We start from the raw sequence: 18675 nt of genomic DNA on the forward strand, positions 1-18675 counted from the left end.
GAGCCGCCCTGCTGCCGGGCCCTGCGGGAACTGGATCAGGGCAGGAAGCTCCGACATGTAAGGACCAGGGTATTCCAGCTCCGGGAGAGAGGTTTTTGTTCAGCAAGGCTGGGACAGGCCAGCTCTCTGCGGGTAAGGGGACTGTCGGCAGCAGCATCTTGCCTCGAGGGGCCATTGAGTAAAGCCCGGCTGCAGCTCTTGCAGCAGCCAAAAGGCAGCAGCTGAGCATCTTTGCCTGCTTAAGTGCAAGTGGGGAAATGCCCACCAGGCTGAAAGGAGAGGAACGATGAGGAGAGGTTGTGCAAACCAACCCTCTGCTCGACTCGGTGCTGGGGAGGTGTCCCCGTGGTGCTGCGTCTCATCCACAGGCTGTGGCTCAAGCTGAGTCGGGTGAGCAAAGGGTTGGGAAACTGGTGACACTGGGGCTGTGTGCTCACGGGAGGACTGAGCCCAGGCAGGTGTTTTGACACAAAGAATAGATGGTCACAGGGCACGATGAAGTGATCTTCTCCATAAGCCACTGGCAGTAAGAGAAGTCATGGGACTCACTAGCACCAGGGAGGTTACCGAGAGAGGCTTTGTCGCAGTAAGGACAGAGCCATGCTGGCATTGCTGGGGATGCTGGGGGTCCCTGGTCCCCAGCAGGCTCCAGAACAGGGCAGACTAATGTCTGCCAGGGATGGCTATGTAGCAGTTCTGCCTTAGATAAGGGGATGATCCCCTGAGGTCCAGCTGGCTGCCCTCAGTTTCCATCCCAGCCGTGATTTATCCATCCTTTTCTTGTCCTTTCCTGCCCTTTTCCACAGCTCTGCCTCACCCACCACCAGCTACAAACTGGATCCCAGAAAGAGCACTGGACACTTGCACAGCAATGCACAGCTCGCTCGGAAACCCAAACCACAGCGTGATGTGGCTGTGGGGACAGGAGGGGTGTGTGGCTCTTTCTCTTACAAGTGCCACTATAATTGTTAATATTACAGAGGAGGACAATGTTTGGCTTTACTGCATCAAAATTCTATCCAGACTTCTACTCATCTTGCTTCTCTCTGTGACAAGTGTGGATGGCTTCCAGCAGGCATCCATGTGGCTTTGAGCATGCAAAAGTCAGAGACTGAAATAGAAATGGTCCCGAGAGCTGCAGGATGGACCAACCAGAGCAAGACTTGCTGCATCACAGACGGGAAACTGAGGCACAGAGGGCTGAGTGACCCACTCTTGTCACCCAGAGCATCAGTGTCAGTGTGGGAGCCTGACCCATGATTTCCAGTATCAGGATCAGACTTTCTCCATGGAAAAAGGCACCTGAGAAAGGAGGTGGAAAGGAGCCAGGAGTTAGAGTGGGTTTGCTGCAGTCACCCCGAGCCCTTGCACGGGGCAGGAGCACAGGGAAGTGCAGCTTAGACAAGTGTTCGCCTGCCGAAAGTGTGACAGCTCTGGAGCCCTTCCATCTCAGAGCCTGCCAAGAAACCTCCGGCACATTGCCCGATCAGGTCATTTAAGGTTATATTTTCACCTCTCTAGGAGGGGAACATCTGGGGTGAGATCTGCCACTCAGAAGCCTGTGGCCCATTTTAATCTCAAGGCTCGGACTCAGGTGGTGATGAGCAATCTTTCAATATCCTTTGAGTTGCACCAGAGAAATGAAAAACACAAGTCGTGGCGGGGAAACAGTGAGAGAAAGCAGGTTCCCTTTTCAGTGGATCCTGCTTCCCCTTCCCTCTCAAGCTGTGCAGGCATCAGGGAGAGGCTGCAGAGCTGCTCTGCCCAGGCTGTGAAGCTCTGTCATTATGTGAACATGAGGAGAAGGAAGCAACGAGCACACCTAGAGCCATGGTAGCTGAGCCACTGCAGCCACAGGCACAGCCGCACATGATGTCCTCGGTGTCTGTGTAAGGACGGAGTTTCCAAATCCAGTAGAAACCCACAGTCTGGACAACAGCAACACCATCCCAGGGAGATGCGGTGGCTGTGGTCTGCAGCCATTGGCCTGTGCCTAGAGATAATGATTTTATGGCATTTTTCGGGAGCTGAGTTATTAGATTTCTATTGTGTGGCTTGGTCCGAGCCCAGCAAGGAACCTCAGCACCTCTCTGGCTGAGAGGGCAGCCCGTAGCCAGCCTGTTTTGTTCCTTCTTCCTGCTCATTCCTGGATGATCAGCCGGGTCCTGCATCCCACTGCCTGCTGCATCCTGGGGACTCCTGCATGCTGCCTGTGCCTCCTGCCCAGGTCTCCAGAGAGAGAGGGGAGGGCAGCAGCCTGCGGTGGATTTAGGGTGGGGGAGAGGTTTCAGGGCAGGCGTGGACCTGCATGGGGGAATTTGACCTGGCCAAGGGAGATCACAGCCTGCAGAGGGACAGTTTCTCTGCCTTTGCAGAGGTGCTGCCCAGGGAGAGGGGACCTTCCACTGGGCTTCTTGCAAAGGGTCAGCAGGGCCAGAGACACAGTGCCTGCCTGCAGAAACCTGGCGGAAAGCTGCTGCAGGGGAGGAGGATGAGGGGGAAGCCTGCATGGGATTTTTTGGGTGCTTCCCAGCTCCAAAGCCTGCTGCTCTCCCCTTGTTTAGACCTAGGGACCCCTTAGCTGGGGGACAGAGGAGTGAGTGGCATTGACTGGGGCAATGTGGTGGTGTGAGGGGGTTACCCTGGGTCAGCTTTGCCCCATGGTCTCCCAGCACATGAGGGGCCCAGCGAGGAGAGAGCTTGTGCAAATCCTTGGGGAGCCGGGAGGTTGCAAAAGGAGCTTCCTCCCTGCGAGCTGCAGTGCTGGTTCAAGCCGCCAGCAGAGAGGCAGGGTCCTCACTGCACCTGCAGAACTCCTTTAGGGCAGCATCCCCATCCCTGAGCCTCCAGCTACCAGCGCGGTGGGAACCGCTGCTGGAATGGGGAAGGAAAAAAAAATCTTCGAAAAGATGCATTTGCAGAAAGTGGTGGCTGCTTGGTTTGTAACCTGGTTCTGCTGTGACGGGTGTGGATATGGAGAGCAGGAGTTTGTGAGCCCTCCAGCCATGAGCTGGGTGATGAGTCTCTATCCACAGACTTTTTTCCTGCCTGGGTTTTGAGCATTCTTGTCAATAGGACATTCCCAAGTGAGCTTAATGCTCTGGTGGTCATCACACCCTGAGCAATATTCTTATGTTTAGCTTATAAACACTGTATTTAAGCAGAAAACTGAACTGCAAGATTTGAGACAGAACAGCCATCTTACAGGTATTTATCATAGAAATCAGCAGCGTCGTTGGTTCAGGGAAGTGTGTATATGTGTAGTACCAATACAGGTTTTAGCAATGTGTTGAGTAGAAAGGAATGGGAACATGACCATGATGGATTTCTGAGCATCTCTGTGAGTCAGGGGTAAATCCCATTTTCAGCAGCCTCCCTGTCAGAGGTGCCTTTGTGCTGATTCGGAGGATGAGGAACCAAAATAGAAGCTGGGCAAAGGAGATTTGGGTTTGTGAGTTTACATTCCTGGAAACAAAAAATGATTTGATTGAAGCAGAATGACTGCTTTCGTGGGAAATGTTGACAGCTGGCTGGCCCTCGTGCACCTCGGTGCCTTTGCATACATCGGAAACCTGATTTGCTTAGAAATGTTCTTTATGGAAATCACTTTCTATCACCCAAGGGGCTTCGTTCAGCAATTACTTCGTTCTTCTCCCAGCCAAGTGTTTCCATGAATTACTTGGAGTTGTTTGTGGAAAAAATTACATTGATATATTAATACTTTCTCTCTAGCCCTGTATCGGCTATTGAACATCCTTTGGAGCAGAGGTGGTGTCTCCTGGGCATCTGGTAGCAGTGATGTGCCAGATCTCTGCCCTCTGAATTTGCATTGGTGTGGGCTTTTCTGCCGAGTTAGCTGGAACTCGCAGTTTGATATTTGGGTCTTTTTATCTTGCCGCATCAGCTGTGGAAGGACAAACAAGAGCAGGTGAGCACGAAAGCAGAGCAGTGCTGACAGCCCGCGTACCTCTGGAGCAAAGCTTGCCCACCGGAGCTGGCTGGCCCCGCGTTTCCCTGGCAGAGGGTGTTTACCCCAGGTCAGTGTTTCGCATCACGTGCTGTTTCCGTGTTTACTCTGGTGCTGAGAACCCAAAGGTCTAAATAAGCGTGTTGTTAGAGCACAGCCTCAGCTTCCTCCTCCCCGGCTGGGGCTGGGAGGGGAAGGAACTGAGCTCTGGAGCCATGCAACGTGCCCAGCAGGCTGCCGGAGCGGGGGCTCCGTTAGCTCTGGCATTGCCCTCGGTGTCACCGCAGCCGCCCTGAATGCAACCCTGCTGCAGGGGTGGGAGCAGCTTGGGCTGCCTCCCCTGCTCTCCCTGTGGCCCCTAAAAGCCATCTGAGATCCCTTCGCACTGTCCTGCTGTCACCTCAGATCATGGCACTGATGTCCCCAGGGACTCCTGAACTCAAATGAGAAGAACTGAGCGGTGAGGAGGAGCGCAGTGCCCTGCTCCCAGGAGCTGCCATGAGCATGCTGCTGTCAGCAGCCCTTGGAGGTACCTCTGTGCTGGAGCCCTTTCCCTGAGGTGGCTGCTCCAGCCTGGTGGCCACCATGCTGCTCTTTGTCATTCTTGTCACTGCAGGCTACAGCAGCGGTGGCTGGGGCATGGCACAGCACCTCCCTGCGCTCCTCCGCTTCCTTCCGCTGGCACGAGCCCCCCGAACCACTGTTTTTGGCAACTTCCTCAGGCTGCAGCATGCCACCATCAGCTCACAGCAGGTCAGGTGGGGAGGGCACAGAACAGGAGGGGACACCCTGCAGCTCTGACACCCGGAGAAGTTTGGCCTCTTCAGATTTAACCCCTCTGACATGTCCCAATTCCTCTGGTTCATGGATACACCTGAAAAGCTGGCTCTGAAACCAGGAGGTAGGAACGGGGCAGAAGTGATGGGAAAGATCAGGTTGCCATCCCAGAAACTAATTTCAGCCTTTAAAGCTTGCGTGAGGAGCCCAGGTCCAGGCGAGGCTGCGGCACAAAGCCAGCTCCACCTGAGGTCGGGCAGTTCTGCAGCGTAGTGCCTCGGGGCAGGTGGGGCCATGACATGAGACTTTCCCCTTCCTGCTATTTTTGCCACCACCGGAGGATTTCTTCTGAATTGCTGGTGGCCACTCAGCTGGGGAAGGTCAAGCTCACGTTCACACAGGTTTCGCCTGGTGCAGGGCGATGCCCCGGCACTGCAGCTGCGGCGGGAGGCAGCCGGGGCGCTGAGCACCAGTGTCCCACGCAGTTTGTGCAGGGGGTGGTTGTTTCCCTGGGTCACCAATTGCAGGGGATTTTGGCTTTGCCTGGGCTTGCTTCTTTTAAAATTCTCTGGAATCTCACTGTGAAACCCACATCTATTTCAGCCCCTGAGCAGCTTTCGAATCTCGGCGCATCAGTAACAGCGGAAAAACCGAAACCTGCAAAGAAACCCAAAGGCAGGTTCTTGCCCCTACCCGTAGTGTCAGCTGGGCTGGATCCAGCCACAAACCCCCTGCGGCAGGTGGGCCAGCAGGAAGGTGTGGGGGGCGAGCACAGACGGCGGCAGAGGTGGCACAGGCCCTTCCTCTGGAGCAACCTTGAAGGCAGCAGGAAAAGGCCATTCTCAGGTGACTCCAGAGCAGAAACCAGCAGCATGTCCCTGGCCTGGTGTCACTTAGCCCAGGCTGTGCGGGGCTTTGCACTGTTGGTACCGAGGGTTCTTCCAGCAGAGATGGGTAAAGGGCTGCGTAGGGAGGAAGGAAAACAAGCTCACATAATACATAGGATGGAGGCATGGAGGGAAGGAGAGAGGGACAGGGGAATGGGGAGGTGGGTGGCTGGAGGGGTGGACAGACAGATGAAGGAAGGGAAGGATGGAGTGGCAGGTGGAGGGTTGGAAAGGTGCATGGAGGGGAGTAGAAAAGGAGAACTTGATGGAGGGAAGGGTAGATGGATGAATAGCAGGGTAGTGGGATGGATGGGTGGGTGAGTGGGTGGATAGAAGAATGGGGGGCTCGATGGATAAGTGGTGGAATGGAGGAATGGAATGGATGGAGGGGTGGATGAGTGGAAGAGTGAAGAGTGGAAGGGGAAGTGGTGGAGTAATACAGAGTGTTCATTAGGATGGGTGGGTGGCTGAGGGGATGGCCAGCTGGGTGAATGGCAGGGAAGTGGGAGGGAGGGAAGGATGGGTGGATGGACGGGTGGATGGGCAGATGGGTGGATGAAGGGGTGGGTGGAGGAGGAGGGGGTAGATGGGTGGGTGGATGCATGGATGGATGGGTGGATGGATGGGCTGGTGGATGGGTGGGTGGGTGGATGGATGGGTGTGTGAATGGATGGATGGGTGGATGGGTGGATGGATGGATGGATGGGTGGATGGGTGTGTGAATGGATGGGTGGATGGGTGGGTGGGTGGATGGATGGGTGGATGGGCTGGTGGATGGATGGGTGGGGGTACACGGATGGATAGATGGATGGATGAATGGGCGGGCGGGAAGGACGGGCGGGCAGAGGTGAAGCCGGGGCGCGGTGGAGGGGCCGGGGCGGGCGGACCCGGGGCCGCAGGGCGCACACGTGCGGGGCGGACCCCGCCAGCAGCCCCGCCCCCGCCCGCCCCGGTGCCGCCGGTGCCGCCGCCGCGGAGCGCAGCGCAGCGCAGCCCGGCGTGGAGCCGGCGGGGCGCGCCGAGGATGGGCAGGGGGCCCCGGCGGCAGCCGCCCCCCAGGTGGGAGCGCCGCGGGTGCGGGTAGCGGGGAGGGTGTCTCCGTGTACCGGGGGCGGGGGGGGTTCGTGCACCCACTGGGCGCGGTGTAACCGGGGAGCTCCGTACTACCGGGATAGCTCTGTACGCCTGGTGTCTGCGGAGGGGGTGGGCAAGCAGGGGGTTCCTTATAACCGGGGTGTCCGTGTAACCGGGGAGCTTGTGCGCCCAGTGGGCACGTGGCGGGGGGGGATGTCGGTGTAGCGGGAGAGCGCTGTGCACCGCTGTGCCTGGAGCGGGCTGGGTGATTGGGGGGGGGGACACATTTATAACTGGGGGCGTCCCAAGTAACAGGAGGGGGAATGAACCCGGTGTGTGTGGGGTTCCCGTGCAGCTGGGGGCTTCCACTTAAACCCACCAGTGGGGGTGTCACCAGCCCCGTGCTGGGGACTTGGAGGTCCCTTGCAGCCTTGGGAGGGGACACCCTGCAGCACGTCTCCCTCGGGGTCCCCTGGCAGCCCGGCACGGTCTGTGGCCACCGTGCCCTGGCCAGGAGGAGCCGGTGTCACCCACAGGTGGGGACGGTCCCGCTGCCGTGACTCATTTCTGGACTGTACTTGTTTTGCTCCGTGCGCCCCGCAGAGCTGCAGCCCGGGGCCCAGGTGTGGGCCCTGCCTGGCCCCAGGGGACCACCCCGCCATGCCTGGGTCCCCGGGAAATCCCGGGGGCTCTCCAGTGCCTGCCTGGAGTTTTGGCAGGGCTGGTGGCGGGGGTGGCAATGAGTCACCCCGTGTCACTGCAGCAGGAGCTCTGTTCCCTGGGCTGGGGGGACCCAAGGGCCAGGAGTCGCCTGTTGCTCCCATCACCCTCAGCCGGGTCCCCAGAGCCTGAGGGGCCGGAGGTGTAACCCCTGGGAGGGCTCTGCTTTGGCAACAGGATGTGGTTTGGGATGTATGTGACAAACCCAGCAGCGTGTCATCCTTCTGCCATCGGAGTCTGGACAGGCGCCAGCCCTGAGATGTCCCTGTGCTGCTTTGTGCACCAGCCTGTGCTGATGGCTGTGCCTGCAAAGGAGCATCTTCCATCCGGAGCTGCCATGGCCTGACCGCGTGGCCAGTGCCGACCCGAGGGTGCCCAGCACCACCCTGGCCTCTTGCTACGCTTGCTTCTGCCGCAGCCTCCCTGAAAGGATGTTTAGCTGCTTTGGGCGGTGTAAACCCTAAGGGAGGAAAAGGCTAGGCTGATTCAAATCACTAACGAAAGCGGGAGAAAAGAGATTTCAGACCTTTGTTTTCATGTTTATTAAAATCTCACTGCTGTCGCCCCAGCACCCTTAACGTTGCTAATGGCTTGTTTTCGGTGCTGCTGCTCTCAGTGCAGTGAAAACTTGCTCAGGTAGCTGCAGGCTGGTGCTGCTTGCCCTGCTGTTAAAGGGGCTAATGCTGAACAGCTGCAAGTTGTTTAGTTTTTCCATTTAGATTAATTTTCTAGATCCTGGTTTGATGCAGAGCCTGCAAACTCCAGGGATATGCAGGATGTCAGTGCTTTCATTTTTGTGTGTGTCAGAGGGGTCTGGTTTTTGTTGTTGTTGTTCAGAGCAAAAACTTGCATGGAGTTGCAAATTGTTTCCAAAACATGATTGCAAAGTGTTTTGGAGCTCTTGGGTGTTGCTCAGATTAGAGTTTAAACCTAGAAAGATGAGAAGATAAAGAGCAGGAGCCTAGCAGTGGTTGTTGCAGTGGTTCCATCCCTCTGTTACTGTGGCGATGTGAGGCTGGAGGGCTCTGTTGGAGCTGGGCTGGGTGATGCACTGCAGGTTTCTGCAGGGAGGCAGCTGGGCAGTGCAGTGCCTGGTCTGCACTGCCAGCCAGGGGTGTGCATCTGGTCCGGGGCCAGCTCCAGCCTCATGATGTCCTGTGGAATTTAAGTGGGGGGAGCTCACTGGTCTGCATTCCCTGGCATCCTGTGGCCATCGCTCTCCTGCTCCCGGTAGCTCTGCAGCCTGGTCGGGGAGAGAGGAAAGGGGGTGAAAAGTGTTGGAGGTGCTTGTGCAGAGGGAGAAGCTGTCACACCAGTGTATTTGGGGTAGGGGGTTAGGGCTCCTCGCTGGCAGCCCCACATCTCTGGTGCTGTAGGATGGTGCAGCTGGCTAGTCCCTCCTCCCCGCTGGAGATCAGGGCACCTGAGTTTGGAGGAAAGCAAACCAAAGCTGTCACCATGTGCCTTTTGCTGAACGTGAAAATGAAGACGTGATTTTTGCACCAAGAAAGAAGAAGTGAATCCAGACGAAAGCACTGGCAGAGAGGTACTGTACGCCGCTCCGAGGGGGTGTGCTCCCCATGCTGTAGCAGCCCTCAGGGCTGAGGGATGCCAAATGCGGCAGCAGCTTTGCAGTCAGCGTGGTGCTCCGGCTGCGGTGGAGACCAGGACCCACTCAGGGGCATGGGGACCGCTTGCAGCCTTGCCACGCTGCAGCTCACCTGGGGTGGTTTCGACTTCTCTTTTTTGGGTGACCGCTAAGTTGTTCCTGGCATGACGGGGCTGCCTATTTTTAGTTTTTTGCATTATTATTTTGCAAGTGGAAAATTGTGCATGGGTTTGCTAGGGGAGAGCCCCCCAGGTGAGTGCCCCAAGGTTGTTTTTGAGAGATGGGAGGCTCCTGCTGCATCTGAAATCTGCTCCCATCAACACTTTGAACTTGCACTGGGCAGTAGGTGAGAGGATGGGGAGGGGGGATGAGGTTCCTATGGAAACTGTGCCCCCCCTCCCTCCGTGGGGCACTGCACAGCAGCCAGGCTGGTTTTTCCTTGCTGCAGCTCTGTGCTCTGCAGCCGTGCTCGGTGGGGGAGGTGTTCTGGGCTGGGAATGTTACTCCTGACTGCAGCAGAGGAGAATGTGACCTGTGGGTGCAATGCAGGCTCCATAGCTGCAGCTCAGGCTCTTTCCCTTCTCTCTACAAGACTTCCCTTGCACTTCCCAAAGAGGCTTGGTATTGTGGGACTCCGCATCCTTGCCTCACCTGACATGGCCAGAGGTGGTGAGGGGACACTTTTGTCACCGTTCCAGTGCCAACCATTTCTTGTGAGGGTCCCACCCATCCAGAGTTGTCATCGGAGGGTCTGCGGGTGACCCCTGCAAACCACTCAAAGTTGCGTCCCCCTTGCGCTGCATGTGTTGGGGTTTTTCACCTTCCTGAAAGCACAGCTGGTGACATGGGTGTGATATGCACAAGGCTGTGGTGAGCTTCACCCTGTGCTGCAGCCCAGAGGGGTGGACAGGACCTTTCCCTCGTGCTCGCTGCTGGCACTGAGCCCTCATCACCGGCCGCCTGGGTGGGAGCCCGGGGAGCAGCTGCAGCTCCTGAGCGTCTTTCCCAGCATGGAGACCAAAACCCAACGTTTCCATTTTTCTGATCATGGCTTTGGCCGCCAATTAGCACGACGTGAGAACTTGTCTCCCTGATGACGCGCCTATGTGACTCCTCAGATGCTTTAATTGCAGGGTTTTCAGCAGCCAGGATGCGATGAAATGGTAATTGTTGTGATTGTATGCCGTGCAGTAACTAAAAGACGTGTCTCTTTGGCGAAGCTTAATTAGGAAATAGGGACACTGTTGGGAATGGCTCTGCGATGCGATTTTCCTAATGAAAGCTACTGAATAGGCAGCCTTGTAATGAAGAACAGACTCGCAAGGGGCACTGCCAATTGCTCTTCTCTAGTGTTAATTTTGTATTTCCTCCCCATTGTTTCTAATACCCTCTTGGAAAAGCTTGAAGATAAAATGCTTTATTTTCTTATGCCTTGTATCCTGTTTGGCAAGCTGCATTTATAGCATGTGCATCTGGAATACATGAGTGGCCAGGCATGAGCTCCTTCAGGCTTGTTAATCTCTGATTTCAAGCTCTGCCACTTAAAAAAAAAAAAAAAAAAAAAAAAAAAAAGAAAAAAAAAAAAAGAAGGCAACTTCGGTTTGCGGCCGGATGATCCACTCCCTCACTGGCATTGTGCAGCAGGAGATGCTCGGCTGAGTTTGCAGATGCGTAGCTGGAAGAGAGCTGGCTCCGTCGGGTGTGAAGGCAGTGCGATGCTACGGGAAGCGCGGTTTGTTTGGAAACAACGTGGTGGGGTTTCGTGTTCGAGGCTTGGCTGTTTTCGTCTCAGCTGTCCTCTCCTTGCAAGTGTGATTGCTGTATTTAACTGTAACCTGCCACATCTGAGAGTTCACCCAGGTTTGGGTCTCCTGCTGGTAAGACGGAGCCCACAGGTTGGTCCTGGCAGCTGTGTGCTTCAGTGCTCCCACCTGCGCTGTGCCATTCCTGGAGGGGGCTGGTGAGTGCCCAGGGAAGAGTGGGCTCCAGCGCTCCCTCCCTACTGTGCTGGGCTGGCTGGCCCTGGAGAGCTCGGCAGAGGTTCTGAGCCAACAGATGCGAGCGTGACCCTCTCTGCTGAGTTAAAAGGGGAATAGGAAAACGCTGCCTGGCTGGGTGACACGGTCCTGTGGTGCTGTGACAAATCATTGTCACAGCAAAGGTGCTTGGTGCTGCAGGGGGACTGTATTTGTAAGAGTGATGGAGATGGGGCTTGGCTTTCCCTCAGATGCCCAAAATTCCCACAGTGCTTGGGGCAAGAGCAGCTTGGGTGCTCCGAAATGCTGCTGGTCCTTAATTTGGGGTGGATTTAAGCAGAAGTGGGCAGAGCCTGGCATGAGCATCTCATGTGACGAGGGTGCCTGGCAATGGAAGGGCACGCTGGAGCATCGCCTCCCTGGTCACGATGCTCACAGCTGCCCACCACTGCTCCAGCCGAGCAGGAAGAGATCAGCTTCAGCCCAGTCTTGTGACTGTCCTTAGCAGCTGCTGCAGTACGGAATTCGTCATCTTTTTTATCCTGTGTTGGAGGGTTTTGTGCTGTAACATCAAGGTATTCTCAATATTGTGTTAATGTCTGTTCCAGTGCAGCGCTGCATGGATGGGTGTATGGCTGGTATGTGCACACCGTAGGAAAGACTGTGTTGGCTTGAGCTTGCAAAAGTGTTTTTCATCCCTTCCACAAAGGCCCATTCTTTGTTGTCTCAAATTAGGATGAAACGCTTCCCCTTTCAGCTGCTTCCCCCATCACTCTATGTCTATTTAAACCCTCAGCCCAGAGGCTTCTCTGCAAACAAGCTCTCATCCTTTCAGGTGGCATTTCCCTTTTCTCATTGTTTCTGGCAATCTGTACATGTGAAACTTCACAAATGTTTCTTCATTCTTGGTGTCTTTGTGTTGACAAACCTTGCAAATCGGTACAGACACCGTGTACAGCCTCCCACTGCCTGCGGGTGTATGATGGAGTTACAGCAGCTCTCTCGGGCGTGGAGGCTTTGCAGTCTGACTGAGCAAACACCAGCCCTGTAGACCCAGGCTGGGTGACATCCCCACTACTGCTCATCCATGTGTGTGAATGCTGCTTATCTGAGAGGACTTCTTGAGGCTAACCTCCCTGGATCAATTAACCTGATGGCAATCAAAGCCAACAAGCCTAGCATCACCAAAGGACTGCTCATTAAATGCAAATTGTTGCCAGGTTGATCTGCTCTGAATGATGGTGGGTGCTAATCCTTTAGGGACCTTGGATGGGGTGAAGAAATGGCTACGTGGGTTTAAATCCACTTTTGCTGGGACTGAGCACACCTGGAGCCTGGGGGTCTCCTTTGGTGGGCCCTAAGCTGCCAGATTGCGGTGCTGGGTTTGAAGTGATGACAGGATAGCGAGTATTTAACAGCATCCTGCAGGCTCCCTGTGGTCTCCAGCCAGAACACTGAGTGTGATGCTTTAGGCTGAAGGGGGTAGCCTTTGACCCTGGCAGTTGGGCACTTGCAGTCAGCCTCATGCCAGGTCCCAGGAGCTCAGCTCCTGGTGAAGAGCTGCGGTGAAGAACTGGCCCTGCAAGGGCCTCCTGTGCCATGATGCTCCTGCCCATTGTGGGAGGAAGCCATGATGCTCCTGCCCATCGTGGGGCTGGGAGGGGTTCAGGCTGCATTTGCTGTATGAGCTCTTGCATTCCTTGCTCACAGGTGGGTGACTGGGGGCATTTGGGGACTTCTGCATGTGGGAGACCAGCTGCTCGGGGCTGTGCCAACCTGGCTGGAGGCTTTTCAGAGGTGTGTTGTGCTCAGTGTCCCTCACTGCTGTTGTATCACCTTCAAATATAGTCACCAAGCGATGGAGAAGGGATGGAGAGTGGTGGATAGACCCTTCACATGGAGCAGACGATACCTTTCTGCTTGTCTTCTCCATGGCTTCTTGGGCTGATAGAGATGTAGCTCTGAGGTCAGCACTAGGCTAGGCCAAGGGATGGTCCAGCTCAGGGACCCACCCTCAGCCAGGGAGGGTCCAGGGGCTTGGGCTTCGCTCACTGCAATGGGATTGCCCTGAGTGATCCAGTCCCAGCATCTGCAGGACTTGGCACATCTGGGTTGCAGCAGTAGCCTCCAGCACAGCTTGAGCCTGCTTTTTCCCAGAGATGAATACAGGGCTGGGAAAGGTTTCATGCCTGGGCTCATCATTCCCCTCTCAAACGGCAAGTGTGGATGCTGCTGTGATGTTTCAGTGCTGTGGCCTGTTTGAAGATGGTCAGGGGCTGAACAGCCTGGTGGAGTTGGTGGCTGCTGGCCGTTCTACTGTTGGATGAATGCCCACCTCTCCTTGGTCTGCCTCCTCATGTGCAGTCTTCCTTTCTTCTCATTGATTATGGTGGTGCTGCTGCTGTGGTTGTACCGGGTCCTCTGGTTGAAGTGGTGCTCACACCCTTCCGTGAGCTTTGGAAGCGCCTGTGGATCACGGGCGTGCTTCCCCTTGGCCCGTGGGTGGTAGGGAACAGCCAAAACCATCCTTGCCGTCATCTGTCTTTTGTGGTGCTGCAGCCAGCGGTGCTGGAAGTAAATTGAAGGTTTTGGGCAACCAAGCCAGGGACTAAAAAGGCTCCTGGGTTCCCAGCAGGGTCTCCACAATGGCAGGAAGCAACTTCTAAAGCTTCCTTTGGATACACAGGGCCTTGGGGGAAAGATTTACTTGCTTGTTTATGCTGTAAGTTAATCTATTTAGTGGGTTTGGCATTAAAGCTCACAAAAAGCCCTCTGAAATGGTCACGCTGCTTGTTTGTAGTGCTTTGTCTCTCACTTACTTTGTTTCACAGCTGGAGTAGTTAAGCAGAGACGGAGCCAATTGAAATCTCACGTGTAAACTTGTTTTTCCGAATAGGCTGAAGGAATTAGCGTGAGCTCTTGCTGTCCTTTGTGATCACAAGGGAGCTGCGGGTGGGGAAGGCAGCATGGGGCAGAGGTTGGGGGCTCCTCTGGGAGGGACCCTCAGTTGTGTGTGCTCCATGCCACTTTGCTTGGCTGCAGGATGGGGATGGTCCCTCGCCCTACTGAGGCTAATAGGTGATTTTACAATAGAAAAAAACCCAACAAACCAAACCCCCCAAACCCCAGCATCCCTCCCTGTGAGCCAGTGTAGCAGAGTAGGGAGCTTTTTGGGGGCAAGGAGAGTTTGGAGAAGCATAGGAAAGTGCTGGGTCAGTGGAACAAAGAATAGGTGATGACAATTCTTAATGGTATCATGGTATCACCCTTTCCCTTTGTGTTTGATCCTATCCTAAACATGATAGTGCCACCCACATGTAACCCTGCACAAGAAAAATGGATGTTACCCAAGGGCCATGTTCAAAGAAGCCCCATGTATGCAGCAACTGCTGTAGAAGGCACATGGGACAGCTGGGGTTGAGGCGTGTGCCCAGAGGTAGTAGATGATGGGCTCCCTCCCAAGCTGAAGACTTTGTTGGAGTGTCTTCAGCTTGGGAGGGAGCTCAGCGTCTTCAGCTTCAGTCAAGTCTTCAGCTTAGGAGGGAATGCAGCATGTGCTATGCCTGGGCATGGACTGCAGCCCCCAGGTGTCCCGTATGCTTTTGGGAGGGTGTCTCCTGCTGAGCGTGGAAGTACCTGGAGGCTTGTCCCCTTTGCCCCATGTGAGTGGCCACAGGACCCTTCCAACAGGGATGTCCCCTTGGATCTGGCCTGCCAAGCTGAGCAGCCACCATAGGGAGCGTTGGGAGGAACTGACGCGCTGTCATGTCCTTCACTTCCTTCTTGGCAGGGGCAGCTTGGGCTGCTGCCTTTATTTTGGGAAAAACTTTTTTTTGTTTTCTTCTCTCTAAATTATGCATTTGCTGATTTTTTAATTTTTTTCCCCCCAGTCCTCTCCTGTGACACACAGCCCCTTCTCTGCTGAACTTCCACCTTCCCTGAAAAGCAGCCCTGGAGTTTCCATTACACACCGCTGAGGCTGGGCTGTGCCAAACACCGTCACTATCTCCAGCCCAAATCTTGGGGCTTAACTCGACACTGAGCTTGTAATTGACTGTGATGTTGGGTGAAACTTTAATCTTCACTGTTGTGATAAAGAGTGATACAAGCTAAAATTAACTCTTGCATCATGTGGTGAGGGGTTTTCATAACTGGTGCCAGGAACAAGTACGTTTCCTCTCTGAAAAGTGGGTATATATAACTGCTCTTTTCTTACTTAGATCAGCTATGTGTCATTTTTGCTGTTTTCTGAGGAGAAAAATAGAGGCTTTTCTCACCCTGGCTGAACTTTGCCAAACCTGTGCAGCCCATTGGGTGCTGCTGGCTGGGGATGGGGTTGCTGGGTCATCTCTCTGCGCGTGCCACAGGCTGGCTGGGAGTGGGGCTTGGGTGCCGGGAAGGTGAGGAGGTGTTGCTGGCTGCGTGGCAGTACTGGCAGAGCTGCTACTGCCAAGGAGGGGGAGAGGGAGACGGGGGGAGAGGGAGACGGGGGGAGAGGGAGACGGGGGGAGAGGGAGACGGGGGGAGAGGGAGACGGGGGGAGAGGGAGACGGGAGGAGAGGGAGAGGGGGGAGAGGGAGAGGAAGACGGAGGAGAGGGAGAGGGAGAGGAGGGAGAGGGAGAGGAAGACGGAGGAGAGGGAGAGGGAGAGGAGGGAGAGGGAGACGAAGACGGAGGAGAGGAGGGAGAGGGAGACGAAGATGGAGGAGAGGGAGAGGGGGGAGAGGGAGAGGAAGACGGAGGAGAGGGAGAGGGGGGAGAGGGAGAGGAAGACGGAGGAGAGGGAGAGGGGGGAGAGGGAGACGAAGACGGAGGAGAGGGAGAGGGGGGAGAGGGAGACGAAGACGGAGGAGAGGGAGAGGGAGAGGAGGGAGAGGGAGACGAAGACGGAGGAGAGGGAGAGGAGGGAGAGGGAGACGAAGACGGAGGAGAGGGAGAGGGGGGAGAGGGAGACGAAGACGGAGGAGAGGGAGAGGGGGGAGAGGGAGACGAAGACAGAGGAGAGGGAGAGGGGGGAGAGGGAGAAGGAGAGGGAGGGAGAGGGAGGAGACGGAGAGGAATAGGAGAGGAGGAGGGGAGGAGACGAGAAGGAGGAGGAGATGGAGACGGAGAGGGGATGGGCTTTGCTTTCTGCTCCTGGCCAGAACATGAAGCACAGGCTGCTGAAACCTGTCGGCCTTGGGCTGGTGTGTCGGAAGGTGAGCAAAGTGCTGATGGAGGGGAGATGGGAAAAGCACAGGGTAGCGCTGGAATTTTTTTTTTTTCACCATTTGGGTTTTTTTAGGAAGTTACTGTTCAGCATCACCATGTACTTATGATAGTGAAATCCAGGAAATTCCCACGGACCTCTGTAGCTGTTCATCTGCCTCAAGGCAGGAGGACTGCAAAGGCAATGGGGACTGGGGAGCACAGACTGGGAGGGCTGTCAGGACTGGGAGGTCTGCCGAGGGTCTCTCCCTGCCCTTGGGGCAGGGACCACTTTCCCTCTGTCATTCAATTTGAATCTGTTGCTGCTTGTTCTGCCTTCAAGGACCTGGGCACGGATAAGTCTCTGTACAGCAGCCTTTCTGTGACTGAGTTTCTCTCATTTCCCACCTCCAGCAGAGCAGGGCACATCCCCTTCAGTTTGAAGCAGAGCAGGGCATGCTTTCTCCCTGCCCTTCAATTTGAAGCTTATCCTTCAGACTCTCCAGGAACGGGACTTCTGCAGTTTCCTTCAGAAACCACTGCAAAAAGTAACAGACCTTATTCTAACAACATCAGGGATACACATTCCTCTCTGTGCCTTTCACTTCCCAAAGCTTGATATTTGAAATGTTGAGGAGTGTTGCGTTACAGGAGTTAAAGATAATGGAATAGGGAGATGAAGGGTGCAGCCGGTGTTTTTAGCTGGAGATGGAGGTGAAAGCAGCATCTTGCCAGTGGTAAGAGCATCTCTGATTGAAAAAGATCTGCAGTGAGTCACTGAGGTTGCATACAGAGAAACGTCTTTTTGGAGAAAGAGAGAAGGTGCCGTTGCAACTGTTCTTGGTGATGGCTTGGTGGGACTAATTTAGAGATTTGTATTTCTCAACATCAAAATACACCATGGCTTTAAAGGGGTAGTCAGTGGAATTCCCCCGTTATCTGTTTGTCAAAATACACTAGATCCTGTCCTGAAAAATAGTAATTGTAAAAAAGAACATTTTAAAAATAAGTCAAGAGGAAGTCTCAGTCTGCAGAATGGTAGGTAGGTTTGCAGACTATTTTGTGCTGGACAGTGTCGCACTGTTGGGGTTTCAGTTTCCCCTAAGTGTGGCTGCTGGGGTCTGATGCTGGTCATGGTCCACGTTCACATTGCCGATCTTGCAGCAGAGGAATCGCTCGCTTACAGAAAGTCCCAGTATAGTCTGCAAGTGTCTTCAGCTTGTATGAGTCTGCGATGCGTTGCAGGCTACTTCTGTTTGTCAAGGAAATTCACAGTTGAGTCTAAAACTCAGACCTGAATATGGAAGCAACAAACCTTCAAACGACTGGTTTGAGCTCAGGTCAGGCGAGATGCAAAGCTGATGCAAAATGTTGTAATCCTCTCTCAATTACTGTTGAATATCTGTCTCTGGGAGGTGCCTTGGCTTCCTAAAACCTACTGCTGGTCTACAAAATTGGGTATGTGAAAGGCTGAACCTGGCACTCAAAACCGATGAGCTTCTGCTGTTCTCATTCTCTCCCACCAGTTCCTATGAGACCCCAGGGCTGGAAAAGGGGTCTCCTTTGTTCTCACTCCACACCTACGCTTGCAGCCAGCACTGCTGGTGGGGAAGGTGGTAGCGATGCTGCGAAACCAGCGTGTACTTGTTTTAAAACCAACACTTCTCAAACTTGACTGGATTGCAGTTTCCAGGTTGCTGTTACTACACGTTGCTAAGAGTCCTTTTCTGTTACTTCATCCAGCTGCAGCTGTTACTGCACAGGGACCGACTCTGAAAGGATCAGAGGGGGTTTGTGTGAGCGCTGAGTCTCATGAGCAGCACATGGTCCTCATGAAGCTGATCCCATGGTAGATGATGTAGACGATGGGATCGGAGGTTCATACACATCATGCCAGATGCACGGCACCTTGTTTCTATGATCACCTTGTTCCTCTCCAATAGCTAAGAATTGCCTGGGGGTGGCTGGCACTGCCCTCCCAGGCTGCTGGTCCATGTTCAGGTTTTGGGTACCTGCTGCGACTTCTTTGCTAAAACTGGAACCAGTGCATTGCTCTGGACTTGTCCTGGTGTGACCAGAAGTTGAGCCTGGCTGCAAACTCAACCCTGGGTGCTGTGTGTCTCCTGCCAGCTCTTGCACTGTCTTTTGCAGTATGATTTACCGTGGTATCTCTGGTCAGGCTTAGGAGACTGTCTTTCCTCTTCATAAATGGAAATAAACTCCTGGAGCTGCAGTCATACTGTGATGACAAATTAATTACCAGGATGATAACATGATGGCAGTTTCACTCTTAAATCATTAAAATTTTGTTGTGGTTTCATTTTGTACATTTTAGGGGCAGCCCCACTACTTTTCTCACTTTTTCTTATTAAAAAATGACGGAAAAAAAAAATGGCTTAAGAGGAGAGCCAGTGACAGCCCCACACAGCCGTGTTCAGCAGTGATGCTCCCATCAGCTGGGTGCTGGAGCCTTCCTCG

The 18675-nt window shown here is 54.5% G+C and overlaps 1 protein-coding gene across 4 annotated transcripts in view; it reads left to right on the forward strand.

Annotated features, from left to right (window-relative positions):
- Positions 1-4266: 4266 nt before the first annotated feature.
- The window catches only part of PIK3R5 (phosphoinositide-3-kinase regulatory subunit 5), a 65298-nt gene continuing 50889 nt past the window's right edge, over positions 4267-18675 (forward strand). The window contains exon 1 of one of the 4 annotated variants that reach the window (XM_080367367.1): positions 4267-4868. The gene's annotated coding sequence lies outside the window, so the exon portion shown is untranslated. Of the gene's footprint in view, positions 4869-6528; positions 6691-7025; positions 8972-18675 lie in introns of those variants that run through there. The other 3 variants (XM_080367368.1, XM_080367363.1, XM_080367366.1) reach the window with 3 other exon arrangements.

The sequence above is a fragment of the Falco punctatus genome (assembly GCF_963210335.1).
Source record: "Falco punctatus genome assembly, chromosome: 1".
NCBI lineage: Eukaryota > Metazoa > Chordata > Aves > Falconiformes > Falconidae > Falco > Falco punctatus.